Genomic DNA, 19873 nt, shown 5'->3' with positions numbered 1-19873 from the left:
GTCACACAGGGGAGGAACTGCTCCTCGTCATGCAACCAGAAATCAATGTGTGGCTTTTTCCGAGACAACTAAAGATCGGAACCAAGGTGACAGACAATGGGATGGTCCATGCGTCCTGCATAGTGCACGTGTTCAATCTGGTTGTCAACAGATTCCTCAAGTCTTCGACCCTTCTGTAAGACATTCTAAAAATGGCCAGGAAATTGTGCATGCACTTCAGCCATTCTTACAAAGCCAAGCACACCCTCCTCAATCTGCAGAGTCAGAACTGCCTACCCCAACATAGTCTGATATGTGATGTTTCCACGCGTTGGCATTCCAGTGTCCGTATGTTAGACTGCCTGTATAAACAGAGAAAAGCCATTAATGATTTTTTGATGATGCAAGCGGACCGTAGTACTCCCCTGTGTAACTTTGATGTCAGCCACTGGCAGCTCAAGCGTGACACCTGCCGTTTGCTCAGGCCCTTTGAAGAGGCCACGTTATTTGTCAGCTGCCAGGACTGCGGCATGAATAATGTCATTCCACTGCTTCATGTCCTGGAACTCATGCTGCAAAATCTGTCTAGTAAGGCCACTGGAGAAGTGGAGACCACATCTCATGCCACAGGAGTCCGGTGGGGGCTGAACTGAAGGAGGAGGACATTGAAACACAAGTAGCGTCTGGTGAAACCAGTGATTTTTCCACTCAGGTGACAAGAGTCTAATAGCCCTAATGGCCTTTTAATAGCCATAATGGCGTCTTTATTAGTCCGATAAGAAGTACTGTGCCCCAGAGGTTTATCTGGAATATGATTGAGTTTATTAGCTCCTCATCAAAAATAAAATCTAAAATGGACCACATCGCTAAACTCTTATGTGTCAAATTGTATTCCAGGTAGACCAATAATGTCTGGGACCTGAGGAGCATAATGTTTTGTTCCAACTTGTGGGGTCAATAAAAGTCCCAGGCACTTCTCCTGTAGACATCTCAAACACTTCTCCCACAGAAGTCCTAGAGCACCTTCTCGGTGGTTCTTGCAAGTCACTGGAAGATTAGAGGGAGGAATGGAAAAAGGGGCCATCATTCCCGCTAGCACAAACTTATTCACTGAGGCTTTACAAAGATTTGATTTAGGTTCTAATGTATTCAACTTGGACCAATATTGCTTTAACCCCTTACCGCTTTAGCCCCTTTCCATCTTCCTGACACTCCTGACATTTTTTTAAAATCTGCCCTTTTGTCACTATAAGTGGTTATAACTTCAACATATCAAAGTGATTTTGAAATTGTTTTCTCGGGACACTGTGTACTTATTTTGCTTGTATGTTTTGCATTTATTTATGAAAAAACAGATATTTGGTGTAAATTTGGAAAAATTCTAAAATTCTAAATCTTCTACTTTTTCAAAACACGGTCAACGGCAAAAATACTTGATAACTAACATTAACCAAATGTCTGCTTTATGTTGACATGGTTTTACCGATCCTGTCATTTTGTACGAGATTATGGGGCTTTGAACATTAGGTGCAATTTTTCAAATTTTCATAAAAAATGCTAAATCATGCTATCGAAGGACCTGCTCAGGTTTCAAGTCACTTTGAGAGGCCTAAATACCCCATCATACAAACTACACGTCTCAATGTATGTAAAACAACTTTTATGAAGTTTGTTAACCTTTAATTGTTTTAAAGGGGTTAAAACAAAATTGTGTGCAATTTTGAAATTTAATAAAACCAAAGCCCAACCCGTGGGACTGCACAGAGGATTCTGTCAGGTTGGAAGGTAAGTAATAACACACAATGATATTGAAATACAAATGCAATGCAATGCAGCTGTAATGGGCTTCTGTAACCTGTCTTTAGTGAAAATAAGGTCCCTGGTGACAGGTTCCCTTTAACACACCCACTGTGCCTGATGTAGTCTTACTGCAGCACAGAAAGTGTTCACTGCACAGGTGCTGAGGGAGCAGGGGGGTCCTTAGTCGAGCGTAATTGCTGCAGTCAGTACTTGGTCTAGTACATGGGTATACAACCTCAACTTCGGTTAGTTGCCCTCTGTACTACCTGCCACAGGAATTGTAAATGAACTGAGACAGGGGACATGTGTACAGGCCTCAATCAGATCCCCTAAATATAGAGAACTGCTGCTCTCAAGCCCTGTTGTCCATTTAGAGGGATTTTTCTTGCTTGCCACAAAAATACATTGTCCCAGACCTGAATTTTTGGAATGATAATACAGTACACTAATTTTACACCTTTCATCTCCCTTGTAGGTTTTGGAACATTTAAGGTTAATAAAAAAAAAAAATTATAATGTAATTTACCGCATTCTATTTACTCTTAATTTTGGTTTACTTTACTGATTTCAGCTTAACAAATTTATGAGAAATGTACATTTCAAAACTCCTTCCAGGGATGATATTGTGTTTGATGAAATGGGAATATCAAATACACGTTTAGAATTGGTACGAGTCGTTGCTTTGCCAAACAAAACTTACATGAAAGAGACTGTTGGAGAATACAACTGCAATGTGAATGAAAGCAAAAAAATCCTCATAAGAAAGCAATTTATTGAGTGGGTAAAAAGTACTAAAGAGGTATGTAACACAATAAATGTTTGGTAGAGCACATTATAATCCAAATGTCCCTCCGAATGAAATCAGGTTTCTGGCTTCTGTGCTTAAAAAAACACTTGCTGCTTTTGATTGACAGCTTCTTTTTAGGATCAGTTCTTTGAGGAAAGCTGTGTCATTTTCAGCTCATTTTTTGTTTAGCTGTGGATTGAATGATGGATGGCCAAAGCAGATGGATTCTCCTTTATATATCTGGCAGGTTCTGATTACAGGTTGCTGGTTATTCCGTCCACTGACACTTGTTCTCCATTTCCTTTGCTTCTGCTGCACAGATATGGCTTCTGTCATCGTGTTCTGCACACTGAACACCCCTGAAAGGAGCTAAGCATGTACATAGCTCCCAACTGTCCCAGATTCGGCGGGACAGTATGCATTTTTGGGCACTGTCCTGCCATCCCGGGTGGTAGAAAGAATGTAGGGGGGTTAACCAGGAGGGTAGAGAGTGGGAGGGGAGAGATGCTAAATTAAGTGGGGATGGAGGACAGGAGCCACAATATTCAGAAGAGGGAGGCCACCATATGATGGGGTGGGGTTTAGGACAGACTGCTACAGGAGGCAGCTGAAGGACAGGAGGCCACAGAAGGAGCTGGGGAATAGGGGGCCACAGGAGGAGACAGTAGGACAGGAGGAGTCTGGAGCACAGGAGGCCACAGGAGTACACAATATGAGGGAGGATGGATGATAAGTCTAAAATATCCTATGCTTGCGGGTGGAGAGTGGTATAGAAAAAAGGGGGTGGTACTTATTGTCCCTCAAAAGTTGGGAGGTATGCATGGGCTGAAGAAGAGCAGGTGATAGATAATGGCTATTAGGGACTACGTAGCTGTGGATACAGTAGGTACGTATAGAAATCCACATGCAACAAGCAGATTACTCACAGCAATTGTGCTACACATTTAATAACCCTAGACTGCAAGCATGTTACACAGCAATAGCCCCTTGGCACCCAGCATGTTTTAAAGCAGTAGCCACCTAGTCAACATGCCCCTGTACATTAGCAATCTGGGTAATCTGCATGTTCTATAGCAGTAACTACCTAAGCAATGAGCATGTTCTGTAGCAGTTAACACCTGCATGTTCTATAGCAGTAACCACAAAGGTAAACTAGCATGTTCTATAGCAGTAACCACAAAGGTAAACTAGCATGTTCTATAGCAGTAGCCATCTAAGCAATGAGCATTTTCTGTAGCATTAGCCACCTAGACACCAAGCATTTTCTATGGCAGTAGCCACCTAGGTAACTGGAATGTTATATAGCGGTAACCGCCAAGGTAACTAGCATGTTCTATACCAGTAGCTACCTAGGTAACTTGCATGTTATATAGCAGAAGTTATCTTGGTAACTAGCATGTTAAATAGTAGTAGCTACCAAGGTAACTAGCATGTTCTATAGCAGTAGTTATCTAGGTAACTTGCATGTTCTATAGCAGTATCCACCTAGGTAACTAGCATGTTATATAGCAGTAGTTATCTTGGTAACGAACATGTTAAATAGCAGTAGCTATCTAGGTAACTAGCATGTTCTATAGCAGTACCTACTAAGGTAACTAGCATGTGATATAGCAGTAGTTATCTTGGTAACTAGTATGTTATATAGCAGTCACTATCTAGCTATCTAGCATGTTCTATAGAAGTAGCCACCAAGGTATCTAGCATGTTCTATAGCAGCAGTTATCTAGGTATCTAGCATGTTATATAGCAGTAGCTACCTAGGTAACTAGCACGTTCTATAGCAGTAGCTATCTAGATAACTAGCATGTTCGGTAGCAGTAGCTATCAAGGTAACTAGCATGTTCTATAGTAGTAGTCACCTAGGTAACCAGCATGTTCTATAGCAGTAACTATCTAGGTAACTAGCATGTTCTATAGCAGTACCTACCAAGGTAACTAGCATGTTATATAGCAGTAGTTACCTTGGTAACTAGTATGTTATATAGCAGTCGTTATCTAACTATCTAGCATGTTCTATAGCAGTAGCCACCTAGGTAACTAGCATGTTATATAGCAGTAGTTATCTTGTTAACCAGTATGTTATATAGCAGTCACTATCTAGCTATCTAGCATGTTCTATAGAAGTAGCCACCAAGGTATCTAGCATGTTCTATAGCAGCAGTTATCTAGGTATCTAGCATGTTATGTAGCAGTAGCTACCTAGGTAACTAGCATGTTCTATAGCAGTAACTATCTAGGTAACTAGCATGTTCTATAGCAGTACCTACCAAGGTAACTAGCATGTTATATAGCAGTAGTTACCTTGGTAACTAGTATGTTATATAGCAGTGGTTATCTAACTATCTAGCATGTTCTATAGAAGTAGCCACCTAGGTAACTAGCATGTTATATAGCAGCAGTTATCTAGGTAACTAGCGTGTTCTATAGCAGTATCCACCTAGGTAACTAGCATGTTATATAGCAGTAGTTATCTTGGTAACTAGTATGTTATATAGCAGTCACTATCTAGCATGTTCTATAGAAGTAGCCAGCAAGGTATCTAGCATGTTCTATAGCAGCAGTTATCTAGGTATCTAGCATGTTATATAACAGTAGCTACCTAGGTAACTAGCATGTTCTATAGCAGTAGCTATCTAGGTAACTAGCATGTTATACAGTAGTAGCTACATAGTTAACTAGCATGTTCTATAGCAGTAGCCACCTAGGTAACTAGCATGTTCTATAGCAGTAACTATCTAGGTAACTAGCATGTTCTATAGCAGTAGCTACCAAAGTAATTAGCATGTTCTATAGCAGTACCTACAAAGGTAACTAGCATGTTATATAGCAGTAGTTACCTTGGTAACTAGTATGTTATATAGCAGTCGTTATCTAACTATCTAGCATGTTCTATAGCAGTAGCCACCTAGGTAACTATCATGTTATATAGCAGTAGTTTTCTAGGTAACTAGCATTTTCTATAGCAGTATCCACCTAGGTAACTAGCATGTTCTATAGCAGTAGCCACCTAGGTAACTAGCATGTTCTATAGCAGTATCCACCTAGGTAACTAGCATGTTCTATAGCAGTAGCCACCTAGGTAACTAGCATGTTCTATAGCAGTAGCTACTAGGTAACTAGCATGTTCTATAGCAGTAGCTATCTAGGTAACTAAAATGTTCTATATAAGTAGCTATCTAGGTAACTAGCATGTTCTATAGCAGTAGTTATCTAGGTAACTAGCGTGTTCTGTAGCAGTAGCTACCAAGGTAACTAGCATGTTCAATAGCAGTAACTATCTAGGTAACTAACATGTTCTATATAAGTAGCTACCTAGGTAACTAGCATGTTATATAGCAGTAGCTACCTAGGTAGCTAGCATGTTCTATAGCAGTAGCCGCCAAGGTAACTAGCATGTTCTATAGCAGTAGCTACCTAGGTAACTAGCATGTTCTATAGCAGTACCTACTAAGGTAAATAGCATGTTATATAGCAGTAGTTATCTTGGTAACTAGTATGTTATATAGCAGTCGCTATCTAGCTATCTAGCATGTTCTATAGAAGTAGCCACCAAGGTAACTAGCATGTTTTATAGCAGTAGTTATCTTGGTAACTAGCATGTTAAATAGCAGTAGCTATCTAGGTATCTAGCATGTTTTATAGTGGTAGCTAACTAGGTAACTAGCGTGTTCTGTATCAGTAGCCACCTAGGTAACTAGCATGTTCTATAGCAGTAACTATCTAGGTAACTAGCATGTTCTATAGCAGTAGCTACCAAAGTAATTAGCATGTTCTATAGCAGTACCTACAAAGGTAACTAGCATGTTATATAGCAGTAGTTACCTTGGTAACTAGTATGTTATATAGCAGTCGTTATCTAACTATCTAGCATGTTCTATAGCAGTAGCCACCTAGGTAACTATCATGTTATATAGCAGTAGTTTTCTAGGTAACTAGCATTTTCTATAGCAGTATCCACCTAGGTAACTAGCATGTTCTATAGCAGTAGCCACCTAGGTAACTAGCATGTTCTATAGCAGTATCCACCTAGGTAACTAGCATGTTCTATAGCAGTAGCCACCTAGGTAACTAGCATGTTCTATAGCAGTAGCTACTAGGTAACTAGCATGTTCTATAGCAGTAGCTATCTAGGTAACTAAAATGTTCTATATAAGTAGCTATCTAGGTAACTAGCATGTTCTATAGCAGTAGTTATCTAGGTAACTAGCGTGTTCTGTAGCAGTAGCTACCAAGGTAACTAGCATGTTCAATAGCAGTAACTATCTAGGTAACTAACATGTTCTATATAAGTAGCTACCTAGGTAACTAGCATGTTATATAGCAGTAGCCACCTAGGTAACTAGCATGTTATATAGCAGTAGTTATCTTGTTAACCAGTATGTTATATAGCAGTCACTATCTAGCTATCTAGCATGTTCTATAGAAGTAGCCACCAAGGTATCTAGCATGTTCTATAGCAGCAGTTATCTAGGTATCTAGCATGTTATATAGCAGTAGCTACCTAGGTAACTAGCATGTTCTATAGCAGTAACTATCTAGGTAACTAGCATGTTCTATAGCAGTACCTACCAAGGTAACTAGCATGTTATATAGCAGTAGTTACCTTGGTAACTAGTATGTTATATAGCAGTGGTTATCTAACTATCTAGCATGTTCTATAGAAGTAGCCACCTAGGTAACTAGCATGTTATATAGCAGCAGTTATCTAGGTAACTAGCGTGTTCTATAGCAGTATCCACCTAGGTAACTAGCATGTTATATAGCAGTAGTTATCTTGGTAACTAGTATGTTATATAGCAGTCACTATCTAGCATGTTCTATAGAAGTAGCCAGCAAGGTATCTAGCATGTTCTATAGCAGCAGTTATCTAGGTATCTAGCATGTTATATAACAGTAGCTACCTAGGTAACTAGCATGTTCTATAGCAGTAGCTATCTAGGTAACTAGCATGTTATACAGTAGTAGCTACATAGTTAACTAGCATGTTCTATAGCAGTAGCCACCTAGGTAACTAGCATGTTCTATAGCAGTAACTATCTAGGTAACTAGCATGTTCTATAGCAGTAGCTACCAAAGTAATTAGCATGTTCTATAGCAGTACCTACAAAGGTAACTAGCATGTTATATAGCAGTAGTTACCTTGGTAACTAGTATGTTATATAGCAGTCGTTATCTAACTATCTAGCATGTTCTATAGCAGTAGCCACCTAGGTAACTATCATGTTATATAGCAGTAGTTTTCTAGGTAACTAGCATTTTCTATAGCAGTATCCACCTAGGTAATTAGCATGTTCTATAGCAGTAGCCACCTAGGTAACTAGCATGTTCTATAGCAGTATCCACCTAGGTTACTAGCATGTTCTATAGCAGTAGCCACCTAGGTAACTAGCATGTTCTATAGCAGTAGCTAATAGGTAACTAGCATGTTCTATAGCAGTAGCTATCTAGGTAACTAAAATGTTCTATATAAGTAGCTATCTAGGTAACTAGCATGTTCTATAGCAGTAGTTATCTAGGTAACTAGCGTGTTCTGTAGCAGTAGCTACCAAGGTAACTAGCATGTTCAATAGCAGTAACTATCTAGGTAACTAACATGTTCTATATAAGTAGCTACCTAGGTAACTAGCATGTTATATAGCAGTAGCTACCTAGGTAGCTAGCATCTTCTATAGCAGTAGCCGCCAAGGTAACTAGCATGTTCTATAGCAGTAGCTACCTAGGTAACTAGCATGTTCTATAGCAGTACCTACTAAGGTAAATAGAATGTTATATAGCAGTAGTTATCTTGGTAACTAGTATGTTATATAGCAGTCGCTATCTAGCTATCTAGCATGTTCTATAGAAGTAGCCACCAAGGTAACTAGCATGTTTTATAGCAGTAGTTATCTTGGTAACTAGCATGTTAAATAGCAGTAGCTATCTAGGTATCTAGCATGTTTTATAGTGGTAGCTAACTAGGTAACTAGCGTGTTCTATATCAGTAGCCACCTAGGTAACTAGCATGTTCTATAGCAGTAGCCACCTAGGTAACTAGCATGTTCTATAGCAGTAGTTATCTAGGTAACTAGCATGTTCTATAGCAGTAGCTACCTAGGTAACTAGCATGTTTTATAGCAGTAGTTATCTTGGTAACTAGCATGTTAAATAGCAGTAGCTATCTAGGTATCTAGCATGTTTTATAGTGGTAGCTAACTAGGTAACTAGCGTGTTCTATATCAGTAGCCACCTAGGTAACTAGCATGTTCTATAGCAGTAGCCACCTAGGTAACTAGCATGTTCTATAGCAGTAGTTATCTAGGTAACTAGCATGTTCTATAGCAGTAGCTACCTAGGTAACTAGCATGTTCTATAGCAGTACCTACTAAGGTAAATAGCATGTTATATAGCAGTAGTTATCTTGGTAACTAGTATGTTATATAGCAGTCGCTATCTAGCTATCTAGCATGTTCTATAGAAGTAGCCACCAAGGTAACTAGCATGTTTTATAGCAGTAGTTATCTTGGTAACTAGCATGTTAAATAGCAGTAGCTATCTAGGTATCTAGCATGTTTTATAGTGGTAGCTAACTAGGTAACTAGCGTGTTCTATATCAGTAGCCACCTAGGTAACTAGCATGTTCTATAGCAGTAGCCACCTAGGTAACTAGCATGTTCTATAGCATTAGTTATCTAGGTAACTAGCATGTTCTATAGCAGTAGCTACCTAGGTAACTAGCATGTTTTATAGCAGTACCTACTAAGGTAAATAGCATGTTATATAGCAGTAGTTATCTTGGTAACTAGTATGTTATATAGCAGTCGCTATCTAGCTATCTAGCATGTTCTATAGAAGTAGCCACCAAGGTAACTAGAATGTTTTATAGCAGTAGTTATCTTGGTAACTAGCATGTTAAATAGCAGTAGCTATCTAGGTATCTAGCATGTTTTATAGTGGTAGCTAACTAGGTAACTAGCGTGTTCTATATCAGTAGCCACCTAGGTAACTAGCATGTTCTATAGCATTAGTTATCTAGGTAACTAGCATGTTCTATAGCAGTAGCTACCTAGGTAACTAGCATGTTCTATAGCAGTACCTACTAAGGTAAATAGCATGTTATATAGCAGTAGTTATCTTGGTAACTAGTATGTTATATCGCAGTCGCTATCTAGCTATCTAGCATGTTCTATAGAAGTAGCCACCAAGGTAACTAGCATGTTTTATAGCAGTAGTTATCTTGGTAACAAGCATGTTAAATAGCAGTAGCTATCTAGGTATCTAGCATGTTTTATAGTGGTAGCTAACTAGGTAACTAGCGTGTTCTATATCAGTAGCCACCTAGGTAACTAGCATGTTCTATAGCAGTAGCCACCTAGGTAACTAGCATGTTCTATAGCAGTAGTCACCTAGGTAACTAGCATGTTCTATAGCAGTAGCTACCTAGGTAACTAGCATGTTCTATAGCAGTACCTACTAAGGTAACTAGCGTGTTTTATAGCAGTAGTCACCTAGGTAACTAGCATGTTCTATAGCAGTAGTCACCTAGGTAACTAGCATGTTCTATAGCAGTAGCTACCTAGGTAACTAGCATGTTCTATAGCAGTACCTACTAAGGTAACTAGCGTGTTTTATAGCAGTAGTCACCTAGGTAACTAGCATGTTCTATAGCAGTAGCTACCTAGGTAACTAGCATGTTCTATAGCAGTAGCTACCTAAGCAACTAGCATGTTCTATAGTAGTAGTTATCCAGGTAACTAGCGTGTTTTATAGCAGTAACTATCTAGGTAACTAGCATGTTCTATAGCAGTAGTTATCTAGGTAGTTAGCATGTTAAATAGCAGTAGCCACCTTGACAACCTGCATAGTAGTAGCCTATGCTATTGCTATAGAACAGGGGTCCCCAAACGTTTTACATAGGGGGCCGTTCACTGTCCCCCTCAGACCGTTGGAGGGCCGGACTAAAGTCTAAAAATAAATAGTGGTACATGTGACCGCATCCGTAATACACTGGGCCCCCCTCAATTAATTATTTAATATACTGCACCCCCTTGTGAACTATTTTATATATTGGTCCAATTAATTAATTAATTAATTAATATACTGGGACCTCTCTCCATTAATTATTGAATATTCCTCCCCCCATTAATTACTAAACTGCCCCTCATAATTAATTATTTCCTATGCTGCCCCTCATAATTAATTATTTCCTATGCTGCCCCTCATAATTAATTATTTCCTATGCTGCCCCTCATAATTATTTCCTATTCTACCCCTCATAATTAATTATTTCCTATGCTGCCCCGCATAATAAATTATTTCCTAAGCTGTCCTTTATAATTAATTATTTCCTATTCTACCCCTCATAATTAATTATTTCCTATTCTGCCCCTCATAATTAATTATTTCCTATTCTGCCCTTCATAATTAATTATTTCCTATACTGCCCCTCATAATTAATTATTTCTTTTTCTACCCCCCATAATTAATTATTTCCTATTCTACCCCTCATAATTAATTATTTCCTATTCTGCCCCTCATAATTAATTATTTCCTAAGCTGCCCCTCATAATTAATTATTTCCTAAGCTGTCCCTTATAATTAATTATTTCTTATTCTGCCCTTCATAACTAACTATACTAGCCCCCAGTCGCCACAATCTTTTTACTGCCCTTTTTAATAAAAAAATAAAAACCCTGTATTCACCTAAGTCTTCTATCTTCTTGCCGCGTCATCGCGCGGCTGCGCAGCCTAGTTCATGGAGTGATGTGCGCCGGGATTGTATTCCGGCCACATCGCTCCAGTAATAGTGCTCGAGCGGCCGTTTCCGGCTGCACCGAGCACTATACAGTGACGGGCAGGAGCTTCCTGTCCGGACGGACGGAGGCTCCTGCCCGACTGTTGCAGGCGGCGAGGGCCCGGCGCTGGCGCGCCAAGCGTCGGGGGCCGGATGAAACGGTCCGCGGGCCGCATGTGGCCCGCGGGCCGTAGTTTGGGGAACCCTGCTATAGAACATGCTTGTTCCCTAGGTGGCTACTGTTATTGAACATGCTCATTGCCTAGCTGGCTACTACTATAAGAAGCTTATTGTCATAGTGTGCCACAGTAATGGATTTGAATAATTTGCATGTTGCATAGGTATTTCTATACTTATCTTTGGGTAGCTACTTATTCCCTCTTCTCTGGCATCTATTTTCTGCTCTTCTTGAGTTTGCACTGGTGACTGCTAGCTGTGTGCAGGGGATACTGACAGAGTTGGGAGATAACAACAGATTCAGCATAAGTTATGTTATATGAGCATAGAGATCACACTGTGCACTCACACATTAACTTCTCTCACACTCTCTGCGCCGATTGGACAGTGTCAGCAAAGATTAGCTGCACCGAGAGAAAAACACCACGTTTGAGAGATGTAGCAATGAGATAATTAGTACACATAGTGATACATCTTTAGGATAAGCCAGGGCAATAAAACTGGAGTTTATGTTACACAGGGAAGGGCAATAGGGGTCTGGTGTTAGTCATTTGTGGGATTTGAGGTGTGTCCTTAAAATGGGAAATAAACCCAGGTATATTACTGAGTCTCCAGGGGTTACTTATCCTACGTATATACGTAAGATAGATCCATCGCTGCTTCGGCACAGCGACAGCATCAGTGAGTGCACAGAAACAGGGACAGGAACACCCTTCATCGTCCCATTCCCCCGTCCTTCACCACGCCCATCCCTCGCTGGGTTTCCCCTTTGCGTGGAGATTCTCAGGTTTTACTCTGTTCAATTCTTAAGGTCACCTTTTTGTAAAAGGACCTTTAAATGTTTACTACTGTGCCCTGGTCCAGAGAAATTTTTGGATATATATTATTGCCTAGTTTAATGTTTTGAAGGCCGGATTCACTGGAACGTACGCCCGCTGGGCCATAGCCGGTAGGGCATATGTCCGGCGCGATGAAAAGGAGGAGTGGTGACTCCTCAGCTCTCCATAGAGATACTTGGTGTACAGGCATGCACTCGGGAAAAGATAGGACACGTCATTCCCCATATGGTCGTGTGAATTCGGCCCAAATTCGGCTTTAAGCCTAACACAAAAAACAAACAAAACATTAGAAAAATTGCATCCAAAATTGTGGCACTTTTAGAAAAAATAGTTTCTAAATAGTGATGAGCGAGTATACTCGTCCGAGCTTGATGCTCGGTCGAGTATTAGCATACTCGGACCGGCTCGTTGCTCGGACGAGTATTTGCCCTGCTCGATAACGAGCATTTAATTAAAAAAAAAAAAGTGAAGAACAGTAAAAAGATACAATTTAAACATTTAATTTAATTGTTTAATTGAAGAAAACAGTGAAAGAACACAGTGCAGAACAGATTGCAGATGTTCGGGAACATCTGCAATCTGTTCCGGAGACACGCGTGCAGAACGGTGTTCTCCGCAATAGTATTTGAAGAACAATATGTGTGAAGAACACATTACAGATGTTTGGCAACATCTGCAAGTTGTTCTCTACACATATTGTTCTTCAAATACTATTGCGGAGAACACCGTTCTGCACGCGTGTCTCCGGAGCAGATCGCAGATGTCCCGGAGACACGCGTGCAGAACGGTGTTCTCCGCAATAGTATTTGAAGAACAATATGTGTGAAGAACAACTTGCAGATGTTTCCAAACATCTGCAAGTTGTTCTTCACACATATTGTTCTTCAAATACTATTGCGGAGAACACCGTTCTGCACGCGTGTCTCCGGAACAGATTGCAGATGTTCCCGAACATCTGCAATCTGTTCTGCACTGTGTATTTTCACTGTGCTCGTTAAGTTTATAATTTTACTGAAAAATGCTCGGGTCTCCCATTGATTTCAATGGGGCTCGTTACTCGAAACGAGCACTCGAACATCTGGAAATGTTCGGCTCGAGTAACGAGCACCCGAGCATTTTAGTGCTCGCTCATCTCTATTTCTAAACCTAGATCTGTAGTCAGGTAGGACGGCTATGCTGCTATCAATTTCCATGTATCTTGATTCTTTGAGACAATATCCCATTATTTCTAGGAACAATTCTCTACATGTATTGAGAGCTGTTTACCTGGATATAGGAAAGCTGTAAACCCAAGAATATACTGCTGTTATATCTGTGTACCTTGTTCTGCTGGCGAATTCTCAAAAGGAAATGGTAAGTGGTGTCCTTTTATCAGGGTAACTTCCGGGGCCCTATGGAATATTGTGTTTTGGTCCAGTAGCAGATTAAGGCTACCATGATGGGCACCTGGTTGGATAAAGATTATGCATGGTTTCACATACACTTGGATACCGATATATTTGGTACACTGAATTTACAGGCACATCTATAGCAAAGAGCAGGCACTCAGATTACAAAATTCAAACATTACTAACAATTGAAAACACTCCTTCATAGTGATGCTGATTTATAAGGAAAGTAACTTGCAGGTGACAATCTGCCTCATCAAGAATAGAACTTGACTACAATTTCTTCCAGCCATGACTTGTTACTGCTGGATTCAACCCTATGTTTTAGTATTGTATCACACATCTCCACACTGCACCCTTAAAAATATAAATACCATGTTTTATAAATGTATTATTATATTCTAGAAACATCAAATCATAACAATTAATTTTATCAATATAATATATAGAACTCCTTATTCCTTAATATAGAGCAACTATAAATGCTACATATAACCGTATAATGCATAGTATTTTGAAACTCATTGCAAAAGCATAACCAAACTCATATTCATTTTGGCCTGAACACAAGTGTTTTTAACTAGTGACATGTAATTTGCCTTTTAGCATTAATAATAATGGTTAACCATACAAAACACATCTTGCTTCTTTAACAATGCAGCTGTTTGGTGATGTGTCTTACCCGATATGTTTTACATAACAAATGCAACAAGTGAAACGAGCCCCACCATTATATTGTGTCCTCTTATTAATATTTACCTACCTGTTATTCTTACTTTACCTACAGCTATTAATTTACATGATTTTATATATAAGTGTCCCCCCTAGTAAGTGAAACCCCCAATGAAATTATACACTGCTCAAGAAAATAAAGGGAACACTTAAATAACACATTCTAGAGCAATGAATGGCATATTCCAGCAATTTTTTTCTCATTACATTGTGGAATGTATTGGGAACAATAAAAAATAAAATGATCAATGAAAATAAAAATGAATATCCCATGGAGGTCTGGATTTGTCATAGTCTATCACAGTTCTGCTTAGTTGCTAGTGGCGTAAATCTGCCTGATTGGCACAACATGTCTGGGTAAGCTTTCCATTTACTTTGAGCTGTGTATGTCTCACCCTTAATAAGTACCCCTCATATATTTACATATAGCCCCTAATTTATTTAATTATATAAAGCTCCCTCGCATATTTTTTTATTGCACATCACAATTTATTACATGGCCCCCATGTAAATTTATATATACAGTATATATTATAATATATATATATATATATATATATATATATATATATATACAGGCAGTCCCCGGGTTACGTACAAGATAGGGTCCAGAGGTTTGTTCTTAAGTTGAATTTGTATGTAAGTAGAAACTGTATATTTTATAATTGTAGATCCAGACAAAAAAATTTTTGGCCCCAGTGACAATTGGAGTTTAAACATTTTTTGCTGTAATGGCACCAAGGATTATCAATAAAGCTTCATTACAGACACTTTACAGCTGATTATTGCAATCTGGGACTATAGTACAGCATTCAGAAAGCTTCACCAGAGGTCAGAGGGGTCTGTCTGTAACTATGGGTTGTCTGTAAGTCGGTTGTCCTTAAGTAGGGGACCGCCTGTATGTATATATATATATATATACACTCACCGGCCATTTTATTAGGTACACCATGCTAGTAACGGGTTGGACCCCCTTTTGCCTTCAGAACTGCCTCAATTCTTCGTGGCATAGATTCAACAAGGTGCTGGAAGCATTCCTCAGAGATTTTGGTCCATATTGACATGATGGCATCACACAGTTGCCGCAGATTTGTCGGCTGCACATCCATGATGCGAATCTCCCGTTCCACCACATCCCAAAGATGCTCTATTGGATTGAGATCTGGTGACTGTGGAGGCCATTTGAGTACAGTGAACTCATTGTCATGTTCAAGAAACCAGTCTGAGATGATTCCAGCTTTATGACATGGCGCATTATCCTGCTGAAAGTAGCCATCAGATGTTGGGTACATTGTGGTCATAAAGGGATGGACATGGTCAGCAACAATACTCAGGTAGGCTGTGGCGTTGCAACGATGCTCAATTGGTACCAAGGGGCCCAAAGAGTGCCAAGAAAATATTCCCCACACCATGACACCACCACCACCAGCCTGAACCGTTGATACAAGTCAGGATGGATCCATGCTTTCATGTTGTTGACTCCAAATTCTGACCCTACCATCCCAATGTCGCAGCAGAAATCGAGGCTCATCAGACCAGGCAACGTCTTTCCAATCTTCTACTGTCCAATTTCGATGAGCTTGTGCAAATTGTAGCCTTAGTTTCCTGTTCTTAGCTGAAAGGAGTGGCACCCGGTGTGGTCTTCTGCTGCTGTAGCCCATCTGCCTCAAAGTTCGACGTACTGTGCGTTCAGAGATGCTCTTCTGCCTACCTTGGTTGTAACGGGTGGCGATTTGAGTCACTGTTGCCTTTCTATCAGCTCTAACCAGTCTGCCCATTCTCCTCTGACCTCTGGCATCAACAAGGCATTTCCGCCCACAGAACTGCTGCTCACTGGATGTTTTTTTTTTTTCGGACCATTCTCTGTAAACCCTAGAGATGGTTGTGCGTGAAAATCCCAGTAGATCAGCAGTTTCTGAAATACTGAGACCAGCCCTTCTGGCACCAACAACCATGCCACGTTCAAAGGCCTCAAATCACCTTTCTTCCCCATACTGATGCTCGGTTTGAACTGCAGGAGATTGTCTTGACCATGTCTACATGCCTAAATGCACTGAGTTGCCGCCATGTGATTGGCTGATTAGAAATTAAGTGTTAACGAGCAGTTGGACAGGTGTACCTAATAAAGTGGCTGGTGAGTGTATATATATATATATATATATATGTTAATAATAATTGTTTCATATGAAAATTACAGTCAGCATCCAATGAGACTAGTATTTCCTTTCTCCCATCTCTTCTGCAGGGACTCCTTTGCAAGAGTGTAGGTTGTGTTTCGTCATTTGGGCCTGTGTCACACAAAATAAAAAACCACTCTGCCTATTAACTACATCTATTATTGAATATTTGATCCTGATTTGCCTTTAAGAAAATTTATATGGAAACCATATATACAACCTATATTAGCAATGGCGTAACTAGAAGCTGATAGGCCCCAGTGCAAAGTCTGTGCCAGGCCCCTCGACTATAATGTATGGAGTATAGTAATAGTCTTCTTATATGGGAAAGTGACACCATAAGGGCCCCCTAAACCTCTTGGGCCCGGGTGTGACCGCAACCTCTGCACCCCCTCAAGTTACGCCCCTGTATATAAGCTGTTCAAACTATTTAAACTGGAATTAATTTGTGGCATACCAAAATTATTAAGAGTCTTTGACCTTTCTAACTTAGTAAATCAGGCAGGCCAAAGCATCCCCGTCTTGTTCCTAGCCCGAGGTTGCTTACTTTATCTTGTAGTTTTGTTCAAATATAATCGCTATTACTATGGCATGCACTAGAAATTGCAACATTTTATGCTGTGCATGGCAGGCATGATTTATCAGCCCCATGAGTCAAGCAAAGCTTTCAAAGATCTGTAACCAAAAAGAGAAGAGAAGGGGCGGCATTCATGTTCTACAACCCACAACTTTTATCCATTGGTAACAAGACAAAGGAATAGAGACGCCAGGTGAAGACTAAAAGTAAAAGACTGTTTGACCTGTTACCTTCTGGCGTCTGCGTGTCTAAGTATCTAAATATTGAAGTTTTGGATTGTGGAACACATGTGCTGCCCCTTCTCTTCTATTGTGGATTGCACATGGCTATTTTGCAGGGCTGTAGCACCGCAAGAGATCCGGAATTTGTACAGTCTGTATAAGTGCCTTGTTGTGAAGAAAGTTGTAGCGTTCACTGAAAGCTGAATTAGGTAGCGCCACTTCATTTTCTTTAAAACATCTGTACCTTTCTGATCTCAATTCTTTTTTTTCTTTTTTTTTTATTCTTTTTATTGAGTTTTCACAATAAATGACATAACATTGCGTACAGAAAGATAAATTAACACTTTTCAATTGCTTAAAGAGAACCTACCACCACGAATCTACCTATAAAGGTAGATTGGGTGGTAGGTGGATGTAAGGGACGTGAGGAGAGCTCTTTTTAGAGCTAATCCTCACGTCCCCGCTAACTTTTGGGAAACTTTATTGACCGAATATGTAAATTTAGTTATGCGGCTACTGGGACGTGGAGTAGCCGCGCTGTGTAGCCTCGTGCCGGCTACTCCACCCCCAGTAGCCTCATAACTAAATTTACATATTCGGTCAATAAAGTTTCCCAAAAGTTAGCGGGGACGTGAGGATTAGCTCTAAAAAGAGCTCTCCTCACGTCCCTTACATCCACCTACCACCCGATCTACCTTTATAGGTAGATTCGTGGTGGTAGGTTCCCTTTAAGACTGTCTTTAGTTTTTGGATGATTGCCTGGTATTATGCCTAGTGTCTTTGTTCTTTAAGCCAATCGGTTTTCAAGTCAGGTTGTGGGTTGAAGTATTTAGTTTTTGTCCATAGGTTCCAACTGGTTGAGTCCTTAGTGACAGTTGTATTTTGGCACGCTAGTATTGTTTTATATGCTATTAAAATGTTGATTTAGTAAGAAGGATTGTTTCAGGTTTATGTTGATGTCTTTTTTGTTATTTCTTTTATTATAGTATTTGTTGCCTTCCTTAAAGCTAGAATTTTTGGGAATTTCCATAAGATATGTAGTAGGCTTCCTACATTTCCACATTCTCGCCAACACATTGGTGATGTACTTGGGTAGACAAGGTTGAGTCTAGCGGGTGTGAAGTATCACCTCAAGTGTGTTTTTAAGATAACCTCTATATGTGAGGTGCAGCATAGTATCTGATATGCCACTTGTTACGCTGATTGCCATTTTGGTATTGGGAATTTCATGTGAAGTTCTTCCTCCCATTTTAAGACATTGTGGGTCTTAGTGAACTCTGTCCTTTTTTTACTATTTTGTTGTAAAAGAAAGAGATTCCTTTTTTCCTTGGTTGTCGTTTGGGTTAATTTTTGGTGTTGCTTGGTTTAGGGAGTTATATAGGGTTTTAACCTTTGCAATCTGCTGAGTTTCACTCTTCGAAAGGCGTTAGTGTCTGGTGTCTACTTGTCCATTTGGGTTCAGGATGTGACTTAGTACTTCCATTATTTTTGTCTCCTCATTTCATTTCTGACTTACCACAGGATGCTACAAATGTGAAACAAAGAACCTAATTAACTATGATAAATGTACAAACATAAAATAGAAAAAATGTCTAAGAGGCATTGTTTCACATTTTCTAGGACACTTCTCAGTGACTTTAAGATTATTTTAAAAAGGCATGACATATTTGGAGAAGGCCTGGTCTGGCTTAAGTCGCCAATCTGTGCACCAAAATAATGCACAACATTTTTCATGCAGGTTGGATGAATCCCACATCTGCTGTAAGGGGAAGGGGGGGCTTTTGAATCATAGGTAGGCTCTTGTCTGTAATTTTTTTTTCAGGTAAATGATAACTGGGATTGATATTTTTGATGAGCTGTGTTCTTTGAAGCTTCATATGGAGTTTTCACTTGTTTATTAGCTATTTACAACCACCAATATTTTTCATCATTATATATGTCTTTCTTCTATAGACATGGAGAAATGTGAGCGGTGCCCAGAAGATGAATGGCCAAATTCAGGAAATTCTGCTTGCCTGAAGAGACCGCTTGACTTTCTATCTTTTCTGGATCCTCTTGGAACATTGTTAATATTCCTTATTTTTATGTTAAGTTTGTTTTCAATTTTTGTTCTAGTTATATTCGTTAAGTATAGAGAGACCCCTATAGTAAAGGCCAATAACAGAAATCTCAGTTACACCATCCTTATCTCTCTTATGTTGTCCTTTCTGTGCGCCCTTTTGTTTATAGGTGATCCTGCCAGGTGGACTTGTCTGTTACAGAATATTGTATTTAATTTAGGTTTTAATATTTCAATTTCTTCTGTCTTGACAAAAACCATCACTGTTCTAATTGCCTTTAACGTTACTAAACCCAACTGCAGATTCCGAATGATTTTGAAGAAAATGACACACGTATTTGTTGTATTTTGCTGTATCGGTGAATTT

Source organism: Engystomops pustulosus, chromosome 10 (assembly GCF_040894005.1).
Source record: "Engystomops pustulosus chromosome 10, aEngPut4.maternal, whole genome shotgun sequence".
Taxonomy (NCBI): Eukaryota; Metazoa; Chordata; class Amphibia; order Anura; family Leptodactylidae; genus Engystomops; species Engystomops pustulosus.
The sequence above is the reverse complement of the archived record's forward strand: the minus strand, read 5'-3'. Positions refer to the sequence as shown.